Genomic DNA, 25,123 nt, shown 5'->3' with positions numbered 1-25,123 from the left:
TCAATCATAAAAATATGATGCTAAGATACTGTCAAAAAGAGAAACACTATATTCTTAGGAAAACATAAAGTTGCTTTTTGTGACAAAACCTTTAAAAAAAACCACTATTACACTTCTCAAGGTCAAAGTGTGAATTAGTTGTTTTTTCAGTATCTTCTGCCAATAGGAGGTTCTGTGATAGCTTATTGGTCATAGTCACTGGTATTATTTCACCTGTCCTAGGTGTTAATTGGAGGATGTTTCACTCTATGAGTCAGCCATTTGTTTGCTTTGAAGTTAAATTTGAACTTGCTTATAGGATCACTTTATAAACAAGTTTGGATAATCGAATAACATCAGTCATTGTAAAATCAACACATTACATCATAACTATGTTAACTACATTATAAATATTACATATAGCTATAACTTTGGTAAAATAATATTTGATTCTATGTAATAATAATGTTTTTCAAAATGTAAGTGAAAAGAAATAATTGCATTATTAAAACAATCCATAATTTTCCTTCTAAATAAAATTCCTTCTGGCTCATAGAATTGGCACTAACTAAATATACCCTTTCCATATATTACTGTACCCTTTCCCTTGGTATTTAGTTTATAAAACAAAACCATCTGCATCTCTTAGTTACCAAACACTTAAGATATACTTTCTATCTATAAACAAGTAGGATTAAACAAAATGAATTAAAACAAACTGACAATGAAAATCAGCATATGGTGGGCCAAATGAGTGGTTCAAGGAAGCTGTTACATTGCAATTGAAAAATAGATTGATACTGAGGAAAAAAGGGAATGTTAAAAGATGGGTTTCTAGAGAAAAACAATGAGAAAAAGATTATTTTGTAGTAATTGTATGTTCCTCATCCCATGGTAGTTAAGAGAGTGAATATTTTATTTCACTAGAACAAAGGTAACACCCAAAAGATAGCTTATTCTTAATTGTTGATTAGTCTTTTAATGCTCTATGTTACTTGTTTTCCTGTAAAAAAAAAAAAAAAAAAGAATCTCTGGAGATAATTTCCTTTGTTCCATTGTTTCTTTAATTATTATTTTATTGATTATTATTTTAACAATTATTCCCCCTATCGGGTCACTTCACAATCAAGTTGGAATTTTGTACACAGGTTCATTTTCTAAGAAAAAAAAGTGTTCAGTATGAAAAGGAAAAAACAAACACACAGTGGATATCTCAACCTCGAAAATGTCTCTTGACAGACAGGTAAACAGATATGCCTACATGTCAATGTATATGTTAGTGATTAACATATTTTAATTTCTGAGTAAACTACTATAGTAATGCTATAGTAATTAGAATTACTGATTTTTCAAATATATTATTAAACAAAATAGAATATTTAGGTTTAGAAATTTTAATGTTCATTTGAAGACAGTGTTGATTTATATCACTTTGGGGCAACACAAAGATAGGAGATCCAGTCAAACAGGAGGAAACAAAAAGGTATCCATTTTGGTGTGACCTAGAAGATGAGAATTCAGTGAAAAAGATAGCAATGGTCACAAAAGAAGAAGGAAACTCAAAAAACTACAACCTTGAAAGGCAGTAATACCTTCAAGAATATAGTTTCAGTAGAGTCTCTCTTGCTGCCTCCCAGGATCCTTTTGCTTGAGTTATTTCATCCCTTCATGTGATGTTGTAGTCCATCCATAAAAAAAAAACAGCCACAGACACTACTGGTTTTTTCTGTGGTGAGATAGTCAATTAAGCAAAATCTACTGTGATTTCCTTAGATTCAAAACCTTCCCAGAATGTGATCCATGTCAAAGTTTCCTTCAGATTTGGTGGACTTCCTGACTCCACAACAGGCACTATGAACATTACTCTTCTGACATTGTGAACTTGAGCCCGCTGCTTGAGTTTAATTATCTCTAGCCCCTCTAATATCTGTTCCTAGAGACTCCATGTCCAAAACAGCTTTAAAACTTTCTAGCTCCTTCTTTAAGGGTTTGATAAAGTGTGATTGTAATGAATATTTTAGAAAAAAATTATAGGGGCACCTGGGTGGCTCAGTCGGTTAAACATCAGCCTTCGGCTCAAGTCATGATCTCAATGTCCTGGAATCGAGTCCTGCATAGGGTTCCCTGCTCAGCGGGGAATCTGCTTCTCCTTCTCTCCGCCCATGCTCTTTCTCTCTCTCTCTCAAATAAAAATAAAATCTTTTAAAAAAAGAAAAATATATATTTAATACATTTCTACCCTTAGTATGCATTATCCTAGTGGGGGAGCTTTATATTCTTGAACTGATTTGATTGTTGCATTAATTGAACAAATGTTTCCATTTTATAGATAAGTATACTAAATTTCAAAGAGTTGAAATGAGTTGCCCAAGGTAGCATGAGATGATAAAAAGAAACATAAACCCAGGGGTTATTCAGAAGACTCAAAAGTGAAAAGACTGAGCCAAATAAACTCTGATTCTAGATGTTTGTAGAGAATGATTTGGTTCACATATTAGGTATTTAAGAATTAAGTTGTTAAAATGTCAAAAGGCTACTGATAAATTCTCACCTTTAAGCCTGAACAACTGTTTCCATGGCAAATACTAGTTTAATCAGAATTTGAATATGAAAATCTCAAATTTAGGAATTCTCTCAGAATTAATAGATTCTTATTTCAAAATAAAATTCAGTGACACTACATAAGTTCTGGCTCAACTTTTATCTGAAATTATTTATATTTTGTATAATCTAATTCCCTCAAGGTTTTAGAATATAACTATATCCTATATGGAATATAGCTAAAATATAACATTAAGATATTAGTACAGTTTTATAAAGATAATTTTAATTACTAAAAACTTTACAATGGCAAATCTTCTACAGACATGGAAAAAATCTTTTGCAGACTTCCAGCTTTCTCTTATTCACAATTTCTAAAGAAGATGAGTTACACTACTTACTTATTTATCACAGAAATGTCAATAGAATTACCTCCTTTCTTAATGGATTTTTATACCTAAGATTGACTGCTTATAAAATTAAATAATGAGTTTCCCTAGTAGCTCAAATGTACTCTGAAACATTTTATCTATTGATTTAAAAAATTATTTAAGAAGGCTGAAAGGAACTACATTAATTGCTAGCAGTGAACACTTCAGGGTGAAGAGGTTATATGTGATTTCTTTTTTTCTTATTGTTTACATTTCCCTAATTTCTTATAATGAGCATTTGCTATTTTTAAATAACAACAAAAACTGACTAAACTTTACGATATTTAGGTTCATTTAAATGTGAGAAAAAACAATTCTATTTTATGGAACTAAAATTAAATGAGACAGAGATTTAAATCTCACATGGATTGGAATTAGAAGATGAAGGACTTTAATAAATGAGCATAGGTATAATGTATTAATTATGCATAGTAAGAAAACAAAACGGACCCTCTGTGACAGAAATTGGCATATGAAAATAAATGATCTTTATTTCTATTAGATAGGCAAAATGCCCTAAAGCCTGTCATTTTACTTTTTAAAATAAATCTCATTTTAATTCTTGTTTCTGTATGTTTCTATACTCTGTTCCTCCTAGCCAAAATGCCCTTGTGCTTTAGTTCTGCCCAAAGACTACCCATTTTTCCATGCCATGCCTATGTTCTCCCTCTTCCTAGATGAGTTCTCTAACACGAGCTCTATTGATTTTACTCCTTTCTAGCAAAACCTCATCTGTTTCCAAGTTCAAATTTCACACTAAAATCTTACTTTCCAAGTTACGTTTGTTTGCTTAAGAATCCGGTAATTTCTACAGCGGTGTGTAAAGCGAAAACAAACAAAAAAGAAAATGAAAGTTGACAGGTGTTAAGAGAAATGAGCACGTACTGGCATTGCTGGTAGGAGAATAAAATGATGTAGCTGATGGCATGGCCAAATGGTAGAAAATAAACTGATACTAAAACAAATGGTCTATATATTTAAACATTGACAGAATTTACTAATTTATAAATAAAAGACCATTTTAATGCTCATGCAATCATTTATTCATACAGGTTCACAGTTTTGGGGAAGATCACCATATACTTGGATCACGGGCAAATATAAAGAAATATTACAAAATGAATATTATTGTAATAGGTATTATATACTGATGTATGGTGCTTCTCTCAATTTGGGGAAGTAAGTGAAGTCTTCCTTGAAGAGAAGAGTTATGTACCAAATAGTGATAGAATATTTGGGTATTGGGGTCAGACTGCAGCTACAACCAGGTGCCATAACATTATAGTTTTTATACCCGACCAAGTTCGATAACAATCTTTGGGATATTTTTAAATAAAGAAATGGAATGCTAGGGTAAAGAACTCTTTGGCAACACTATGAAGACTGGATTGGGTTTGGAAGTATACTAGATTCATCAAGGCTAATTAAGGGACTCTGGCTGGAATCCAGGGTAGAAATGAAAAAGTTCTTGAGGTGCCTGGGTGGCTCCGTCAGTTAGCGTCCGCCTTTGGCTCAGGGTCATGATCTCAGGGTCCTGGGATCAAGTCCCGCATCGGGCTACCTGCTCAGTGGGGAGTCCGCTTCTCTCTTCCACTCTCCCCTGGGCTCTCTCTCTCTCTCTCAAATAAATAAATAAAATCTTAAAAAAAAAAAATGAAAAAGTTCTTAACAAAACAGTTGGGAAGAGGGGAATGATAGGAAATAGGAATTAGTTTTGAGAAGTATTTCAGATATTGATTTGACCAAATTGAATGATTCCTTATGGTATCAGAAAGTAGGGTATAAAAGGATTCTAAGCCTTTTTAACATCGTGCAACACAAAACAATTGTATTTTATAACACATTGGGATAAAAAGCTTAGCCTTCACAAGAGACAATCATCTGACAATAAGGCAGAAGTGATCAATATCCAGGCACATCTGTAGCCAGTTCAGGGCGCACTACAATGGGAAACTCTGCTCTAGATTACTTCTGGGCTTCTACTTATATAATTGAGTGAATGATAGGTAGTACCTTCAAGTGTAGGTTTTAAGAGCAGCAACAACTGATGAGTGAAGTTTTAGACAAGTGTCAGATCAGACACACAATCAGAGATCGAGCTTTATGAAAAAATATCAAGTATAGAAATAATCATGATATAGGATTAGCAGAGAGAAGTCTGGGAATGCCATTGCAGCTGTGTCTTCTTTTGCTACATAAGAGTGTGTTTTGGTTCAGAGTAGCAAATGAAGTCTCTAAATAATATTTGCAGCTATAATGATTACACCAAAAAAAGGAGGAGCCATTTCAGTCATGAGAAATCTCCATTTTATACTCTGATATATACATAGCATATAGGACTTTTACCAGGGAGCCAGGCTCATAAGTCCATACATTTTAGGTATGTTTATGTTTGGTTTTTTAAAGATTTTATTTATTTGTCAGCAAGAGAGAGAGGGAGAGAGCATGAGCACAAGCAGGGGGAGCGGCAGGCAGAGGAAGAAGCAGGCTCCCTGTTGAGCAAAGACCCTGGGATCATGACCTGGGCCAAAGGCAGACACTTAATCAACTGAGCCACCTAGGCATCCCTTAGGTATGCTTATGTTAAGCAGTTTGAATGGGTACACCCTGCCAAGGGCATTCCACAGGTAAGGGCTCTTCCACCAGCAAATACCTTAATATGTTTACAAAATGTTTCTCATAGACTGTTTACCAGATTTCTCCAGTGAAGTGAGAGAATCATCTACAGGCCTACTGCTAACCATTTTATTCCAAAACCATACTTTCTATATTTGAAAACTTGTGATCCTACAACATTCATTTAAATTTCCATCTTCTCATGATGGGAATTATAAAAATGTCTGTATTTTAGCTGTGTCTCTTAGCTAAACTATAATCAAGTAGCTTCCAGCTACTTTTTGCATATTTGCAACTCTAACATCAATATAGTTAGGCTCCTGAGTGAAGTCTTAGATAATGTTAAGAACTACCTTACTATTAGTTAGGTCACTTTTATCTCTGGGACTCCCATGAAAATAGTTTGATTTAGAGAAGGCTACTCTATTTTGTATTTCCTAGCTTAGTAACATATTCTGTTTGTATTTATCTAAGTGTGTGTATATTCTGTGTAAGCTTACTCCCCCTATAAATAACAGAGTTAGAAGCTAGAATTCTGTGCATCGATACCCCAGTAATGGAGTATAACAATGGGCCAACATTACAATGTCTTTTGGGAACAAACACAGTTCTCTAATTTTTCAACCTGAGATGTTAAAAACTGTCCAAAGACATCTTATAAAGTCACAAAGCTATCAAACAATTGTTTATAAGAAACTGAATTTGTACAAAATATAAACAGGAAAGCAGAAAAAAAAGTCACTCTCAGTCATACCCCATAGTAGAGATCAAATGACCTTACAGAATAGACATTTAAATAGATCACTAAGAGATAACACTTTGAATTGGTTTTACTTTTATTTAAGAAAATCCTACCAAGATCTATAAACCAGCCAATGAAATGTCATGATTAATTGCATCAAATACTGCCAAAAGGTCTGAAAGAATCATGAAAGACAACACCCATTGTTTCAATCAAAAGGTCATTATTTACTTTCAATACAGCAGTCTCAGCACTATGATGAGGATGAAATCCTGATTGAAATTGCTCAAATGAGTCAAATTGCATCATGTGTTAATGTAATTGATTACAGCCTCCAACACTTTAAGCAGAGTCTAAATTAAAAAATGAATGATGGCATTGCACTCTATCTACCAGTAATGAAGTTTTCTTCAGCACTTCTGGCTCAGTATAAATTCATGGTCATTTGAAGAGCCGACCCAGAGCCAAAAGGGAAAAAAAAAAAAAAAAAAAAGAAAGAAAGAAAGAAAAGAAAAGAAAAAGAAAAAGAAAAAAACAAAACCAAAAACTCTTACAATGCTCATCAATGATATTATAAGTATCAATATCTCGGTATAAGACAAGATTGGCTCCTGCTGAAAATCCATCTCCCATTTTAAGAGAACCAACGGACCTGACTAATCCAGAAAAAGAACCACCAAAAAGGAAAACAGAGGTTATAAATTAAAGACCATTCCTTCATATACACTTTGGTGTCTGTGCATACATACCTGCCTAAACTGTATTATAATTCACATACCATGCGCCTCCCAAGGCTTTGCTATTTAAGGATATACAAATGGCATGTTGTTAGATCTTAGGGGTCCTCCTTCCATTTGGTGCCTATCACAAATTATGAGAGATATAAACTGTGTCACCGACCTCAAAAGAGTTGCTCCAGATGTATTCCAAGAACAACCCAAGGTAAACTAGAGGTAGGAAGCAGAGGCAAAATCAGGAAAAATGCTTCAAGAATCGCAGCTGGGGGGAACACCTGGGTGGCTCAGTCAGTTAAGCATCTCCCTTTGGCTCAGGTCATGACCCCAGAGTCCTGGGATGGAAATCCATCCTCTCTGCCCAGTGGGGAGTCTCTTTCTCTCTGCCCCTCTCCCTCTCTCCTCCTCTCCCCCTCTCCCTCTCCTCGCTCGTGCTCTCTCTCAAATAAATAAATACAATCTTAAAAAAAAAAAAAAGGAATCACAGCTGGGGCGCCTGGGTGGCTCAGTTGGTTAAGTGTCTGACTCTTGATTTAGGCTCAGGTCATGATCTCAGCGTCCTGAGATCAAACTCTGAGTTTGGCTCCACGCTCAGCAGGGAGTCTGCTTCTCTCCCTCTCCCTCTGCCTCTCCCCCCACTGCTTATGTGCACTCTCTCTAAAATAAATAAATAAATCATAAAAAAAAGAATCATAGCCAAATTTGTCTCATCATTTATGCATGCACTCCAGTGAGGAAAAATAGGTTAAAAGTAAAAATGTTGCTATACAATAATAATTAATAATAATAATAGTAAGCCTACATATTGAGTGATTACTTTTTGTTGGGAACTACTGTAAGGAATCTCTTTACATATCAAAAAAATTGATGTTTATATTAGGTCCATAAAATATCTCCTAAACTGCAAAGTAATCCTTATTTTGCAGATTAAGAAAAAAAAAAAAAAGGAAACTAAGAATTCAACCAGTTCACTGATTCAAGTACAAAATTTTGAAACTGAATTCTGACATTCTGGTTCAAGAGCCTGCACTAATGCATTATAGTGTCACTGTGCCATCTTTTTCCCATATATTTTTTCTTCTTTTTATTATTTATTTATTTATTTTTATTTAAAATCAATTAGCCAACATATAGTACTTCATTAGTTTCAGATGTAATGTTCAATAATTCATCAGTTGCATATAGCACCCAGTGCTCAACATATCACGTGCCCTCCTTAATGTCCATCACCCCGTTACTCCATCCCCCAACCCACCTCCCCTCCAGCAACCCTCAGTTTGTTTCCCAGAGTCAAGAGTCTCATAGTTTGTCTCCCTCTCTGATTTCTTCCCATTCAGTTTTCCCTCCCTTCCCCTATGATTCTCTGTGCTGCGCTATTTCTTATATTCCACATATGGGTGAAACCATGTGATAATTGTCTTTCTCTGATTGACTTATTTCACTTAGCATAATACCCTTAAGTTTCATCCACACTGATGTAAATAGTAGGTATTCATCCTTTCTGATGGCTAAGTAATATTCCATTGTATATATGAACCATATATCCATTCATCTGTTGAAGGACATCTGGGCTCCTTCCACAGTTCGGCTATGGTGGACATTTGTTGCTATGAACACTGGGGTGCAGGTGCCTCTTTGTTTCACTACATCTGGATCTTTGGGGTAAAGACCCAGTAGTGCAATTGCTGGGTCATAGGTTAGCTCTATTTTTAACTTCTTGAGGAAACTCCATACCGTTTTCCAGAGTGGATGTACCAGCTTGCATTCCCACCAACAGTGTAAGAGGGTTCCCCTTTCTCCACATCCTCGCCAACATTTGTTGTTTCCTGTCTTGTTAATTTTAGCCATTCTAACTGGTGTAAGGTGGTTTTGATTTGTATTTACCTGATGACAAGTGATGTGGAGCATTTTTTCATGTGTATATTGGCCATTTGGATGTCTTCTTTGGAGAAATGTCTGTTTGTTCATATCTTCTGCCCATTTCTTGACTGGATTTTTTGTTCTTTGGGTGTTGAGTTTGGTAAGTTCTTTGTAGATCTTGGATACCGGCTCTTTATCTGATATGTCATTTGCAAATATCTTCTCCCATTCTGTCATTTGTCTTTTGGTTTTGTCAGCTGTTTCCTTTGCTGTGCAAAAGCTTTTTATCTTGATGAAGTCCCAATAGTCCATTTTTGCTTTGTTTCCCTTGCCTTTAGTGTCTAGCAAGAAATTGCTGCAGCTGAGGTCGAAGAGGTAGCTGCCTGTGTTCTCCTCTACGATTTTTATGGATTCCTGTCTCACATTTAGGTCTTTCATGAATTTTGAGTCTATCTTTGTATGTGGTGTCAGAGAATGGTCCAGTTTCATTCTTCTGCATGTGGCTGTCCACTTTTCCCAGCACCGTTTATTGAAGAGACTGTCTTTTTTCCATTGGATATTCTTTCCTACTTTGTCAAAAATTAGTTGACCTTAGGGTTGAGGGTCCATTTCTGGGCTCTCTATTCTATTATGCTGATCTATGTGAAATCCTAAAATTTGTATGGAACCAGAGAAGACCCCCAATAGCCAAGGGAATGTTGAAAAAGAAAACCAAAGCTGGGGGCATCGCAATGCCTGACTTCAAGCTATCACACAAAGCTGTGATCATCAAGACAGCATGGTACTCCCATATATTTTCTATCACCCATGTGGTTAATGACACAGGAGAACACACTTCAACTCTTATGCTACATTGTATTATATTTTACAACACTTGCATGCACTTTAGTATGCTGAAAATATCCATCCGTCCATCCATACATACATATATACATGAAATGCATCAGAATTCTAAAGAATAAATCCCTAAGTGCTATTATATATGCTAATATATATTATGTACACACATGCAAAATGATTTAACTCATAACTGGATATTCAAAACTTTCGTAAGAAAAAAATTATGAGGGGCACCTGGGTGGCTCAGTCATTAAGCATCTGCCTTTGGCTCAGGTCATGATCCTAGGGTCCTGGGATCGAGCCCCACATCGGGCTCCCTGCTCAGTGGGGAGTCTGCTTCTCCCTCTCCCACTCCCCCTGCTTGTGTTCCCTCTCTTGCTGTATCTCTCCCTGTCAAATAAATAAATCTTTAAAAAAAATTATGAGAGTGTATATTGTCTTTGGATTAAATTGTTTATCACCAACTATTTAGAATAAAATAATTTCTCAATAACATTGAGTAGCAATGCAAAAAAATATATATATTTTTTTTTCTGCAGGGATATTCTCACCATAATAAACTGTCTTAGCAGAATCACATTATAACAGCCAAAATAATGTTATATTCTATACAGTTTTGCTTTCAGACACACGTAATGATCTCTATATCCCAAATACATAAGGTATGACAAGAAAGAAACTACAAAATATTTTGAACTGAAGTAACAAACAACACAGGATAACTTCACATGAAATCATCATTAAATTTTATTATGTGCATCAGCTGCATCATCACTGATTTTTGAAGTGGCAGAATGACTTAGTGCATCACATCTAATGACAAAGAAAGAATACAATTAAAATCCAATCTAGGATGAAAGCTAATAAGTGACAAATGAGAGAAAATATTGGAGTTATGTTAAAAGGTGAATTAATAACCTTGAATGAAATAATACTAGAACAATGTAATGACTAAATTTCACTGATAACTTTCCAAATTCTGAAGTCAATCACTCATGTTTTTAAGTCAAATATCCAAATATTGCAGGATTGATTTGGAAATGCTAGCTTTAATTTTCCTAAGCAATTTCAAGTCCTTCCACCAGTAGTTATTTTACTTTTAATTTCTTTCCCATATTTATTGCAGATTCTGCTCCTTTCAATTTTTGTTCATGTTTCATGCCTCTGATTTCTCATTTAGTCACATCATAGGTTGTAAAACTGTGCTTTATTCAAAAGACTACTGAACTTAGCAGACTATTTAATGGACATTGAATCAGAAGAACTGTGGTTGAGTTTCCATTTTACCATTTACTAGATGAGTAGTATTGAAATTAACCTCTTGAATCTCTGCTTCCTCCACTGTACAAGGAATTAAAAAATAGTACATCTACAAATCACTTATAAGGAATAAATGTGTTAATCTGAATGAGTCCTTCAGTTTTACAGATGTAAAATATTATTTTCAATGGTAACTGATGGTTCAATAATACCCAAGAGTATAATTAGGAGAATGAAAAATAGCAGTAGATGCTATGCATTTTAAAAGGTACAAAATAATAACCTTGAATGAAATAATACTAGAACAATGTAATGACCGTTCATCATATTCGGTTCAACTTTTTATTTACACACATGAACTCAGTGTCACAGAAATAAATGTATTCAAGGTCTCACAAATATCAGACTTAGAGATTCTGGAAAAAGTCCCTTGAATCATTTTTTTGTTAGTTTGCTTGTTTTTTAAAATAATCATTCAGGATATATAACGGATAAGTTGTGGATACGTACTGATAGGAAGGAAAGAGATGAGATAGTGTTCACAAATTGGACAAGGCTATTTTTTTTTTTTTTTGGCACAAAGCTATTTTAGAAAATAATGCCAAATACAAAACACTAAGTAATGAAAGTAGAGTAATATTCCAATGCTGCCTCTAAATTTGTGAGTGTAGAGAAGGCACAAATTCATTATGCTCTATTTTCTTCACTTGTAAAATAAATAGGACAAGAAATCTATAATGTCCTCCAGTTTAGTGACTCAGTTTCCTATGATTCCTCACTGCCTGTAGAATGCAAGGCTTAAGAATTTGTCCTCCTGGTAAATATCAATTATTTTAATCCTGGCCCAGCCAGGTACTCTCTTGACCTTCGACAGATCATGCGGTCTAAACTTCCTGTTGTCTAAAACAGAGATACAAATAATACTTAGTTCACAGAGACGCTCTGAGGATTAATTATTATAATTAATAAAAAGTGTTTTTTGCATACGAAGTATTCACTCAATATGAGCTGGGAATTTCCATTAGGATCATGAATATCCACCTACCAGTACCAGCAAAGCCTCTTTCAGAGCAGGTGCTCAATATATGAATAATAGTAACGGATAATAGTAATGGTAAGAAGTATTTATTGATCATATAATATGCCAGTACAATTGGTAGCAACATCTAATTGAAAAATTTTGAACTATTTATTTCTTCTCCTAAGTGAGAGGATATGGATTTTAGAACATTATACAAGTAGTATTTCAACAGTATATTATTATTTACCATCATCTAGATCTGAAAGGCAGTAGAAATCATGTCTGAACGAAAATACTAAGCAATTTCCTTGCTGCATTATTCACAATAGCAGGATACAAAAACGACCTAAATGTCTACTGATGGATGAATGGATAAAGAAAATATAGTATATACATACAATGAAATTATTATTTAGTCTTAAAAATAAAGGAAATCCTGCCATTTGTGACAACCTAGATGGACCCAGAGGACATTATGGTAAAGGAAATAAGTAAAACACAGAAGACAAAAACTGTATGATCTCACTTATATGTGGAACCTAAAACAGTTAAACTCATAGAAGCATAGACTAGAATGGTGATTGCCAGGGGCTGCAGAAAGGAGGGGAATGGGGAGTTAATGGTTAAAGGGTATAAAATTTCACTTATACAAGAGAAATAAGTTCTAGAGATCTACTATACGGCATAGTGCCTATTTAAGAATACTGTATTGCATATTTAAATTTTCCTAAGAAGATAGATTTTAATTGTTTTTAACCTCAAAAAAAAAAAAAAAAAGCAATAGAGGGAACGAGAAGAAACTTGGAGGTAATGGATATGTTTATGGCCTGTATGATAGTGATGGTTTCATGGGTGTATAATTACCCCAAACTTACTGAGTTGTGTACATTAAATATGCACAGCTTATCCATATCGATCATAACTTCAATAAAGTGCTTTAAAAAAAGAAAATGCTAAATAATTTTCAAATACAGATCTAAGGTTCTGAACCTGTAATCCTCTGACTTTTTATTTTTCCCTCTGACTTTTTTTTTAAAGATTTTATTTATTTGAGAGAGAGAGAGAGACAGAGATAACGAGAGAGAGAGAGAGAAAGAATGAGCGGGGAGGAGAGGGAGAAGCAGACTCCCACTGAGCAGGGAGCCCAATGCGGGGCTCGATCCCAGGACCCTGGGACATGACCCGAGACAAAGGCAGATGTTTAAGCAACTGAGACCCCAGGCGCCCCTTCCTCTGACTTTTTTTAACGCCCGACACAGATGCGCCTGGGTGTGACATTCTAACACTGAAAGCACATCAAAAATTGTTAAGCAATTGCTTTAAAACTTGAGTATGAAAACTGCATTAAAAATTAGGTTAAAAAATGTCTAAGTTACTTGTGTGTCATTCTGTAATAATATGGCAGGCACAATTCAAAATAGAAAAAAAAAGTTCAAAGATTAAGTCTAAAGAAGAAAGAAATGAATAAACCTAATAAGCAGCACTCTTAATAAATGGATATCATGACACTAGCATGTCATGGAATAGAACATAACAAAAAAATATACCATAACAACATAAAATAAAATTAGCACTGCTTTGTGCTCATTTGTGTGCTATTGTTTTTTTACTGAAATCTTCTGCCAAATAAATGTTCCATGTGTGACATTATTTATTGACAGAAGTGCTACGAAATTGTCTTTGTATTCATTCAAACTGGAATCAAAGTATTTTCTAGATCCCGATATAACAGGAATGTTAATGGAGAAGGAAATGAAAGTAGATTAAAGAATATATCAGTGCTGATTCAGAGAGGAAAGTTACAAGGAGAGGATTCAAATAAAAAGCAGTAAGACTGTGTGAAGAACAGGACCACTGGTTTTAATTTTTTTTTTTTTTTTGCTAACACTAACAACATTAGAGCAATTTCGTAGTTGGGCTGGTATCTACCTCTTTGACATTTTTGCAGTTTTTGATGGCATAGCCCACGCTATAGTTGACAGAGGAGGATTATTTCTTTTTCTCACTTGGCATCTGAAGTCTGATGAAATCTATGGCTTTAGCTGCTTTTCTGTGTGTGTGTGTATGTGTATGCAAATGTGTGTGTGTGTATACCTATGCTTATTTATTTTCTTCTATTTATCAAATAATATATGCCAATTGTTCAGACATTGGAATATTTATAAATAAAAGTATTTTTTGTAAATAAAAGTATTAAAATCACCCCAATTCACCCCACCAGTATGTTGATTATATGAATGGAATTGTGTTTTTATATTCTGCCTGTGGTAAGGGAAGACTTCCTAAGGAGAGGACTCTCTATCTTGTCCTTCATATTTCTGGGTGTCAGCCACGTGCAAGGTACCAAACGCAGAATTTAGTAGGGGCCTTGCCCACAGGGATGCTTAATTATTTTGAAATGATTGCTGAAAAATTATCACAAGTATTCTTCTATGTCATCAAGTATTTTTCAAAATCCTGATTTTGCATTCCTTCATAATAGTATGTTCTATGTTAATATATACATATGCCAAAAATTACCTAATCATTCATATGTATGAAATTATATTTATATATAATAAAATTCTCATGCAATTCTGCTTGAAATAATTGCTAAAAGTTAAGAGTTAGCATTTAACTTGAAAGTAACACATTTAATTTATTTAAAAATAATTTAAAATGTCTATGCTACTTTCTAGGGTGTGATGTTTAACTCTGTTTTTTTCCCCTTACCAGAGCAATTTCTGAAATTTAGGATTATTTTATCACTGTCAATCGCTAAGGCTCACAGTTCTTTTTGGTATTTCCTTCCATTCTTTCTTTCATTAGGTTTTTGTTCTCATCAGTTTAATGTTCCCATTGACTGGGAATTATGCAGAAAACATTTAGAACGATGATATCACTTTGTAGTTTGCGGGAATTACATGTAACTGAGCCTTGAAATGTTTCACTTTTACTCAATTATATAAGTTTGAGCATACATTTATATCTTACAAAAACAAATCACAAATACAACCATAAAACTTCTAGTAATCAGGTCATAAAACGTATTGTCAACCCAATTTGAAATACCTTTCCTAGGAATACAAATGTAAATTATGCAAGATTTCTTTAGCAACTTAGCAAAAAGAAAAGTGACACAATTCTAACCATTTTTGCACAGGAAGAAAGAAAAATTCTCCTGTTTTTTGTGTGTGTGTGTGAAAATCAAATATTTCAAAAAATAGAATTTTACAATAAGCATATGAATTTATACACTTTCTTTGGAAAAATAAGTCATGAAGCACTTAGGAAAGACTCCTTTATTGTAATTAGGTTTAAAAAAGCAGGAATGTGAACTTTTTTCCTGAATTTTCTACCTAGCATTGTAAATCCTACCTCAAGAACAACACTTTAAAAGATAAAAGAAAGTAACCTTTATTATGAATCTGTCACAACAGCTCTATAAGCTAAGTAACATTGCCCTTATTTCTCCATGGGGCTTCAGGTTTCTCAGATAGGTTAAGTCACTTGCTCAAGGTCACTTCACTAGTCCAAGGCAGGCAAGAGCGTGCATCAAGCTTGATTTAATGCTAAAGCCCCATGCTCTGTCCACTGTATCATGTTGTTTCCGTAAAAATGTGAAGAGAAAATGACACAGAAAATCGATAAATGAATGCATGAACTAGGATCTATAACTTAGAAAAAAGAGATTTTGCTTTTTCACAAATACAATGGTTTCACATCTGTAGAATGAATTCATATTTCATTTATATTTTTACACTTTATTTTGAAATTTTGTATTTTTTTCATTAGTCTTTATTTTTCAAATTACACGTTTGTCTGTAGTTATTTTATGTTTTCCCCCTTCAGGCTCCATTTTTCATGTATTGTTGCATGTTATCATTTCTTGGTGAGGTTTCTTTAACTAGGGATCAGTTACCCAGTTATTAAAGTCTTATGTAGGCGACATACTCACATTGCATTTTCCTTGCTCTAGAACTGAATTTTATTACATATGTCTAACTTCACATTTAAATAAATTAAAGAATGAATTTAAACATTGCTATTAACTTTCTATCTTACCTTATATATTTGTGTTCTACTGCAAACAACAATTCAACTGAAACCATAAAAACAATTGGTGTATGTGGATGAGATTTTCTTTTAATTTTGAATAAGAATTCCCTATAACAAAATTATTTTGTTTTAATACTGTACTGTATAATTAATGTAACCAAGTAATTATATAATAGTGCATTTGTGTGGTAACTTTACAGCAGAACTATTATTTGTTATATCTAAGAAAATGTTCCAAATTAATTATTGAAATACATTGTTACCTCCATGTAGCTGACAAAATATTAAATTCATGAATATAAAAAGCTGTATTATAATGTTGCCATGTGAACAAGTATTCACTATATAAATGCATGCAATTTTATATGTTTATACTTGTAAATGTGAATACATACATTAAATGTGTGTGTGTGTATGTATACTGAGAAAAAGAGAAATACCAAGAAGTTTGCATAATACAGTATAAGAGTGCCACCTTCTGGATTTAGAACATGTAGTGACAATTTTTTATAAATCTGAAAAAATATCTGATTAATAATGTTCCTTGCTAGTTCTCCCTATATTTTACTATTCATATATAAATATTGTTTTCAATATTACTATTCAAGAATTTTGTGTACACAAAGGTTTTCTAGATAATACAGTAGATTCCAAAATTTACTCAAGATGTAACAATTTATATATCAGCAAAACTAACAAAGCTAAACCAAAAGAAAACAATGCAATTAAAATATATATTTGAGAAAAGTGAATTAATTCATTCATTTTCTAACATAGTAATTGATAAGTCAGCAATAAATACACTTTTCCAACATCTTATGCACAATATAATGGCAAAACACATTTTCTAATAGATTTCACTCCTTTGATATTCTGAATTTATATACACCTAGATTTCCTATCAAAAGTAGTAAAATTAATAAGAAAACTCAAAATTAAACACATTAGTATTATACAAGTACATCTTCATTATCAGGAATGATTAGATATTATGTGAATTGAGCAAACATGTCTTGAATTTATAGCTATTGAGTATCCCTCTTTTCTCCAATGATATCAGGCTCCCCTGACCCAGCAGGAAGCTGAATCATGATGTTCTTCCTCACCCAGAACCTCACATACCATAATCAGAACTTGGCTCTCAGTTTAAAACCTGATCAATTTCAACGGTCTACCAACTAATTTAGAATAGTTATAAATTATGATTGTTAATATTAGTTATGCACTAAAATTTGGTGATTTTTTTTTCTATTAAATGTCAAGACTTTAGGAAGGGAAATGACTGGTGGTGGTGTTAGGGGGAGTATGCCTTATTCATTTTCCTTTTGGCCATATTTCCTTTCTTCAATCATTCCCCTATGTTTTTGGGCGTGTGGGATATATAAAGATTTCCCTGTGCCTATAAAAATTATACTCTATTTGCAGTTTTCTACTTTGCAAATGGATAAGACTAATCTTGCATACAAATACATCAAGTATGCATATGAATCTTAAATGTGTCAGAAGAGATATACTATTTTTTGTGGTAGACAGTATTTTTTTAATATAATGTAAATGTTCTTAGCCACTCTAATACTAATGCTAATTTTATGTAACCTATTTTCCAAAGGTCTCTTAATGAACTTCTAATTTTCTCTTCTTTGGAGGAGGATTGGGAGTTCAAGAATCATGACATCTCTCCATTATATGTGTAACACTGCGATAAGACATTATTTTAAACATAGGATAATATTCTTGTCCGGATTTCTTACCCTTCAAACATTATTCATTCACTCTTGAATCCCCAAATGATAACTTCTCAAGCATATTCAACTAATGGGAATATGGAGTGTATTGAAACAAAATGAAAGTGAATAATGAAACAATTCATTATAATAGAAGAGGATTTTAAATGCTGATGACTTAGAAATCTATATATATAATTCAAATAATCAGAGTACTGAGGAAAATAATTCTACCAGCCTATTAAAATATCAACAAGGACATATTTTGAGGCTCCTGCACTAGTTTCTGTCATACAACTCCCAATGACATCAGCTGTCCCAAATATAAATGAGTACAATTTGTACATAAGAGATGTGCAGCTTTTTAAGAATAGTGCTTTACTTTCTATATAGAAGAGCTTAGAGATCTTTGAGCCGAATAGCAATCACCTTCAAAAATGTGTGGCTAGGAAAAATGAAGGGGGGGAATCGGAGCGGGAGACGAACCATGAGAGACTATGGACTCTGAGAAACAAACTGAGGGTCCTAGAGGGGGGTGGGGGGATGGGTTAGCCTGGTGATGGGTATTAAAGAGGGCACGTAGGGGCGCCTGGATGGCTCAGATGGTTAAGCATCTGCCTTCGACTCAGGTCATGATCCCGGGGTCCTGGGATCGGGCCCCGCATCGGGCTCCCTGCTCAAGTGGGGAGCCTGCTTCTCCCTCTCCCTCTGCCTCTGCCATTCTCTCCACTTGTGCTCTCTGGCTCTATCTCTCTGTCAAATAAATAAATAAAATCTTTAAAAAAAAAAAAAAAAAGAGGGCACGTATTGAATGGAGCACTGGGTGTTAATATGCAAACAATGAATCATGGAACACTACATCAAAAACTAATGATGTAATGTATGGTGATTAACATAACATAACAAAAAAAAAGATGTCAAAAAAAAATGTGTGGCTAGCTCTCTTTAGATGTACACATACCACCATGAAAATTAATGAGAATTAAATATACCATCAAAAGGACTAACAAATTCCTTTGAATCTCTTACAGGGTTACTTTATAGTTTTCAATAACGACTAATTTGAACTGAAATTTCTTTTACAACTCTATATATTCCAAAATAAATATACTGTTTAAGTAATTTGCTTCAATAGGTCTCTATGTTTTGAGTAGGATGAGATAAAACAGAGTATAAATTAGCATACAAAACTAACAGTCTCACGGGAGGATTGACAGTGCACTGGGGTTCAACAGACAGAGACTCAGGTTTGTTTATCTTATAAACCAAATATATCCCGACTCACCTAGAGAATTCTCTTGGTGAATCCCCTAAGGGCATGTGTGTGTGAGGGACTTAGCAATCTCTTGATAAGAATCTTTTCCTAATGAAAGAGAAAGTTGAGCACCTACCTGGTGCAGGATCAGTCAACTATGGAAGAGAAAGGGCACTTCTGATTGCAGCCTGACACGTGTTATGCATTACCCTTATACTAGACCTTTCAGATTCCTGTCAGGATTTCAAGAACATGGTGCTATTCCAGAAGCATACATATGTAAATAAAGAAAATCATCACTGAAGACTCTACAAACAACCGGAAGCCCAAAACTAAGCAGCTTGGTAAATCTGCTCCACAATATTGGAAGAAACTTATTTGTCCCAGTTAAGTGTGAGGATTCATTACTGGTTGAAATAATGTCACCCTATTTCCTTTGGAATGGTGGAGGAAATCTCTATAGCAACCAGGACTCAATGGCTCCATTAAAAAAAAAAAAATGCCTGCTGTGAGCAGAAGAGCAGGAAAAGACAGATGCTGACATATAGTCCAGGTGACTGATCATCAGCACATGAGTGAAACTCTGAAGAATTTAAATTGCCTGCAATGTCCAAAATGCTGTGTGTGGTTTTGTACCAAGGAAATGTGGTTTAGCTGTCTTTATTGAAAATCTTGAATGTCTTAGAAAAACATCAGGAAAAATAAAACCATGAGGCAATTTGTAAAGATTATGCTATTCTTTAAAAGTGATCAGATCTCCAGAACGTAATTCAATTTTTTGAAGTTACTAAATAATCCTAGGGCAAGACTGCTCATTAAAGATCTCTCTGTGCTGAATTTATTGTCATTGGAGAAAAGAAGAAAATTGCCCTGAAAAGGCCTAAGGTTAGGGCTATAAACACAGTTGAAACAATGTGTGTTCATAAACTTATACCTGAGTCTAAGAAAGTGAGGTCAGAGCCCTGACTCCATTCCCAGGCAATTCAATGACTATGTACTCACCACCTGATTCCTTGATAGATACTTTGGGAGTATTCCAAGCCAAGAAAACAACAACAACAATAACAACAAAACAAAACAATAATCAAATTAGGGATTTTCCTCAAAAAATTCTATATGCTTTTACCATGTAGATATGAGGTAAATTAAACTCGAGTCTAAATTTTTAATGCCTTGACTAGATATATAAAACAAGATGAGTGACTAGTTTATGTGCATTTTTGAATGATTTATATTTCTTAACACACTAACTGCTGAAACAAAACTACTGGTTTGTTCAAATGAACAATAAAATTTCGTCCGAGTGGTAAATACGTGTTTTAGATTTTGTAGGTCTCATTTGGTCTTACAATTACATGCGTTGGTACACTTCCCAACTGAAAGATACTTGCGCCATTACCCATACCAACAACAAACGGAAGAAGTGAACGAAGTCTAGAAAACAATAATATAGACTGAGCAGAGGAAATACTACTCCAAAGAAAAGTTCTAATCCTCCATTCTGTAATCTTTATGGTTTCTTGTTTCATATCAGAACTTCCCCTCAGGATTAGAAAGCTGAATATAAGTTCCCTTTAGGCCAGGACTTCTTAACCTTTTTAGCAGCATGACATAGGAAATGATAATATAATATAGAAAAGGGAGACACTATGAAGAGGATTCAGAGGCATCTATGTGAAGATAGATTTTTTTAAAAATAATTACATTTATTATACTTTATATTATGATTTTTTAGGTAAGATATTAAATGTCAGTCCCCAATATTTTTTTTTTTTCAAAAATGCTGACAGGAAACAAGCTTACTTCCAGAAACATAACTTTATACAAAATTCTATAAATGAAGGGCTATACATATTTCCTGATAAAAAAATTTTAATGATATTTTCAAATTCTTCATAGTACCATATACTAGATAGTTTTGCACATAAAATAATAAAATATTTAACTCCAATTGGTGGAGTTAAGGAGAGCAAGAGGTAAGCCTAGATTACATCATGGGACAGTCCCCAAGTGATCTCCGTGCTCGGACTACTATAGTTAGAATACAGAAACTTTAATTGGCCTAAACCCTCCAATATGCAAGTGTTCTTTAGTACCCATCCGCTCACTGAATTAGAAGGAGAGAACAGAGGGAGCCATCCTAATACATACTACACTTTAAACTTTATTGTAAGATGCACACTATCAATGTCTTGGAATATGAGCTGTCACATCCACACTTCTCTTTGGAGAGAGAGTAGGATGCCACACAGAGATATCCTGGAGGCCAACCATCATTTCAATCCTTTCTCCAATGTCTTATAGTGTTGGCCAAACCTGTTGTCAATTAGGGGCATTACTTTCCACTTTGAGGGCAAAATTAGCACAGGATCAGAGAATTTCTGCAAGCACAGTGGTGAGGCTACTTCACCGCTCTTTGCCATGGCTTCTATTGATCATTCTGGGATAGGAATTACATCATATTGATCAAAGGCCTCTCTAAATGCCTCTTTAAAATGCCTCTGGGAAATCGTGATTTGGGGTAGGAAACTAATTATCTTGAGGATAACATTTATTTGGTCAAAATGTATTCCATATATCATTTTTCATATCAAATCATACTCAGCTATACTAGATGATCAGATAGCCTTAAGAACGGACAATTGCAAGTCAGAGCAAACCCAGAGAGAAAAAAAAAACCCATATTCTCTGATTTGATGGGTATACTGGTGAAGTATTTGAACAAATTTATTAACTTAGAAATCAAGATAATGAACATGTCATTTAAATATTTTGATTTAGATAAAAGAAAATTAATTCATCAGTGATAATGTGTCTAAGTAAAGATCTTTCTTGTACACTACTTCCATAATACATATATTTTCAGTTTCTTATTTATTTAAAGAATAGAAATATCAGTCTGAATGTAAAAATCCTTCTATATACTTTACTCTCCCTCCATCCCTGAATCCTTTAAAATTCTTTGTCAAAACCAATTTGACAGCAATTTCTTTTTAATGATTTGCCTTTAGGGAGTTTCTCTAAAGTATTCATCTTGGTGCATATAGAATAAAATAAATCTATTTTCCCTGTACTCATGGATCATAATTTTGCATATTATTTAATTAAATCTCATAAATAAAATAACACATGCCAAAATTAGCATAAACAGTCACAGGACTAATACAACTCATTCTTGGTAAGCACACACATAACCCGCATGCACACAGAGAGCCCAAGTGCCATGACTATGAAAAGGAATATAAAGCATTGGTTCATCTGTCATCTCTATTATGTGGAAGTAAATTATGAAAGCTTCTACTATAATGTTTTGTCAGCAATTAAAAAACGTTCAAAAGTAAATGTCAACACCCATTTCTAAGTAAATCTTTTATTCCTACAGAGGAATTAAAGTCTCCTAAATGAAATTTCTTCTCCCTTTTAAACAAATTTGTTTCCAAAAATATTGTCTCCACTATCATTTCTTTATTCAGCTTAGTCCTAGCTATGATTCCACACTTCTGTGCCTAAAAAGAACCTAGATTGTTTTTCCCAGCTGTAGCCACTCGAGTCGTTCTCTATAGCAATCAGGTTTATTTCTTCCCTTAGCAGCTGCAAAGTTGGTTAATCTAACTCTAGTCAGTCCTGTGTCCCCACTTTTCTGAAGTTCCAGCTGGTCAATACGATACACAAGGGCATTTTAGCACTAGTACAACTTCCAGGATATTTAGAAAATACAAACAGTTCTCCAGAAACAAATATAAACAGCTATATCTTTTTATGATTGAGACATACATTTCCTTAGAAAATAGCATTTCGGATGCAAAATTGAAATGTGCAAAATCAATATACAAGAAAATATAGTTTTAAGATATAAAGTCAGATGCTCACATACAAATCACTTCTGCGGCTATTCAATTACACACATGCACACACCTTTGCTCAGCACAGTTTATTCTGTATGGGCAAAATTTTATGAATTGAACATTTGTGTCCCTCCCACAGTGCCAATTCATATGTTGAAATCCTAATCCCCAATGTCATGGTATTAGGAAGTGGGACCTTTGGGAGGTAATTAGGTCATGAGAGTAGTTTTCATAACTGGGATTAGTGTTTTTTTAAAAGGGACCCCAGAGAATTGTCCCACCCTTTTTCGAATGTGTGAGGAAATAAAGAAAAGGAGACCATCTGTAACCTGGAGAGTGAGAGGGGTCCTCACCATTCCCAATCATGTTGGCACCCTGATCTTAACTTCCAGCCTCCAGAACTGTGAAAAACAAATTTCTGTTGTTGATAAGCCACCCAGTTAATGTATTTTGTTATAGCAGCCTGACCAGATGGACACATATGTTTGGTTGAGGGTCAATACTTGAGCTTGATATTTTGTATTTTTTAAAAGTTCCACAATGATTCCTACCTGTGCATCTCCATCTGAGAAGTGATTGCCTACACTTATCACTAACAGACTATAGAAGAAATTTAATTGTTTGGGGGAAGGGAGTAGAGAAACAAATGTATGCAAAAACAATAAAAATATTTTTGGGTTCATAGTCATTAAGAAGGTGGCACTATTTAGAATCCAAAATATGTGACTGAGCATTTCAATTGATAGAACTCTTCTCTCAAGTGATTAATCCAGGTATTGTCGTCCCCTTGCCTGGGTAAGATGGAATCGCCCCTCAGACTGTGATATCTGAAACTTCTGTTATTCATGAAAAATTGTATGGGCCTTTCTTCCTTTTTATTTTCTTTTGACTCCTGTGCTTGTGGTATTTCAATGTTCAACTGAATGAGAATTCTCAGTGGAGTCTCAAAGACTCCATCATTTTCTCTCTTGTATCTCAGGAATGGGTCCTGTATATTTCTCCATTTCTTAGAATTAGAAAATGTCCTCAAAGAGACTATTGAACTAAAATTGGTGTTTTTAGAAATGTTTCATTACCCTCTGTATGTCAATATTTGTTTTTTTCTCAAATCCCTCAGTTCTTGGACTTGGACTTTTTCAAGTTGTGAATAACTTTTACTTCTTCTATAGTGATGAAAGCTCACTTCTCTTTCCACGCAATAGGACAGCTTGACTGGAATTACTGCCATATTGCATTTTCTTCCCTATTTCCTTCTTCCATCACTCAAATGTAACATGAATCTTCAAAATACTAACCTGTTCCATCTCTAACATATTATGAACCAATAATATTTACTGAATCTAAACATTTCTTTCTTTACGAAGAAAAAAATGGACTTTTCTAAGAGACAAGTCTTTCTTTAGGCCCGATGGCATTATTTCTTGAATTTCTGATGTTTCCTTTTGGAATCCCCAAACTCTATCTGTTGTTAACATAAGAGAATGTGAGGAATTTTTACTTCTCATTTCTGTTTTCCTCTGGTTCTGAGAAACATGATTCCTAGAGTCAGGGTATTTCTTACACAGACTGTTTACACTTTCTGCTTAGCCACTGTTTGCCATACTTCATTGATTTTTTTTCCTCCCCTCAAGTTCAAGAAGATAACTCTGTACTGTAAAGACCCCATTTCTCTTCATTCACTAATGTAGTCAGCTACAGCACTGAGTCTAAACCTACACTCAGCAGCTCTGAAATACGTAACCATGATCAATGGTTATCTAATCAACAAACCGAATCCAAATTGAGTCTGAGAGAAATCATCAGTAGGCCATAGGATTGCACAGAAGTTTATCCCATAATGGTTCTTTTTGTGACCCTGGATGCTATTCTAAACAGAATAAACAGGGAGAAGATTTGTGATAGTCAATATAATACTAACTAAAGTACCTGGAATTAAGGATCGAATGACCTAAATAAATCATGTCGGCAAACTGTGCTTTAGTGAGTGAGCTCACTCTTACCCATATAAAGGCCATTGCTTTTATAATTTGAAATCCAAAACAAGACTCTTGAAGTCCCCCAAATAAAGTCCTATACCTGTACCTTATCATAATCTGCCTGCTTGGAAATCTGTCTACGAGACTTGGAAAAACATTTGCAAATTGAGTTCTAAATACAAAGAGGATCTCATTAATTCAACCTTTCTTTCTTTTTCTTTCTTTCTTTCTTTCTTTCTTTCTTTCTTTCTTTCTTTCTTT

The sequence above is a fragment of the Phoca vitulina genome, unplaced genomic scaffold (assembly GCF_004348235.1).
Source record: "Phoca vitulina isolate PV1807 unplaced genomic scaffold, GSC_HSeal_1.0 scaffold5, whole genome shotgun sequence".
Taxonomy (NCBI): Eukaryota; Metazoa; Chordata; class Mammalia; order Carnivora; family Phocidae; genus Phoca; species Phoca vitulina.
The sequence above is the reverse complement of the archived record's forward strand: the minus strand, read 5'-3'. Positions refer to the sequence as shown.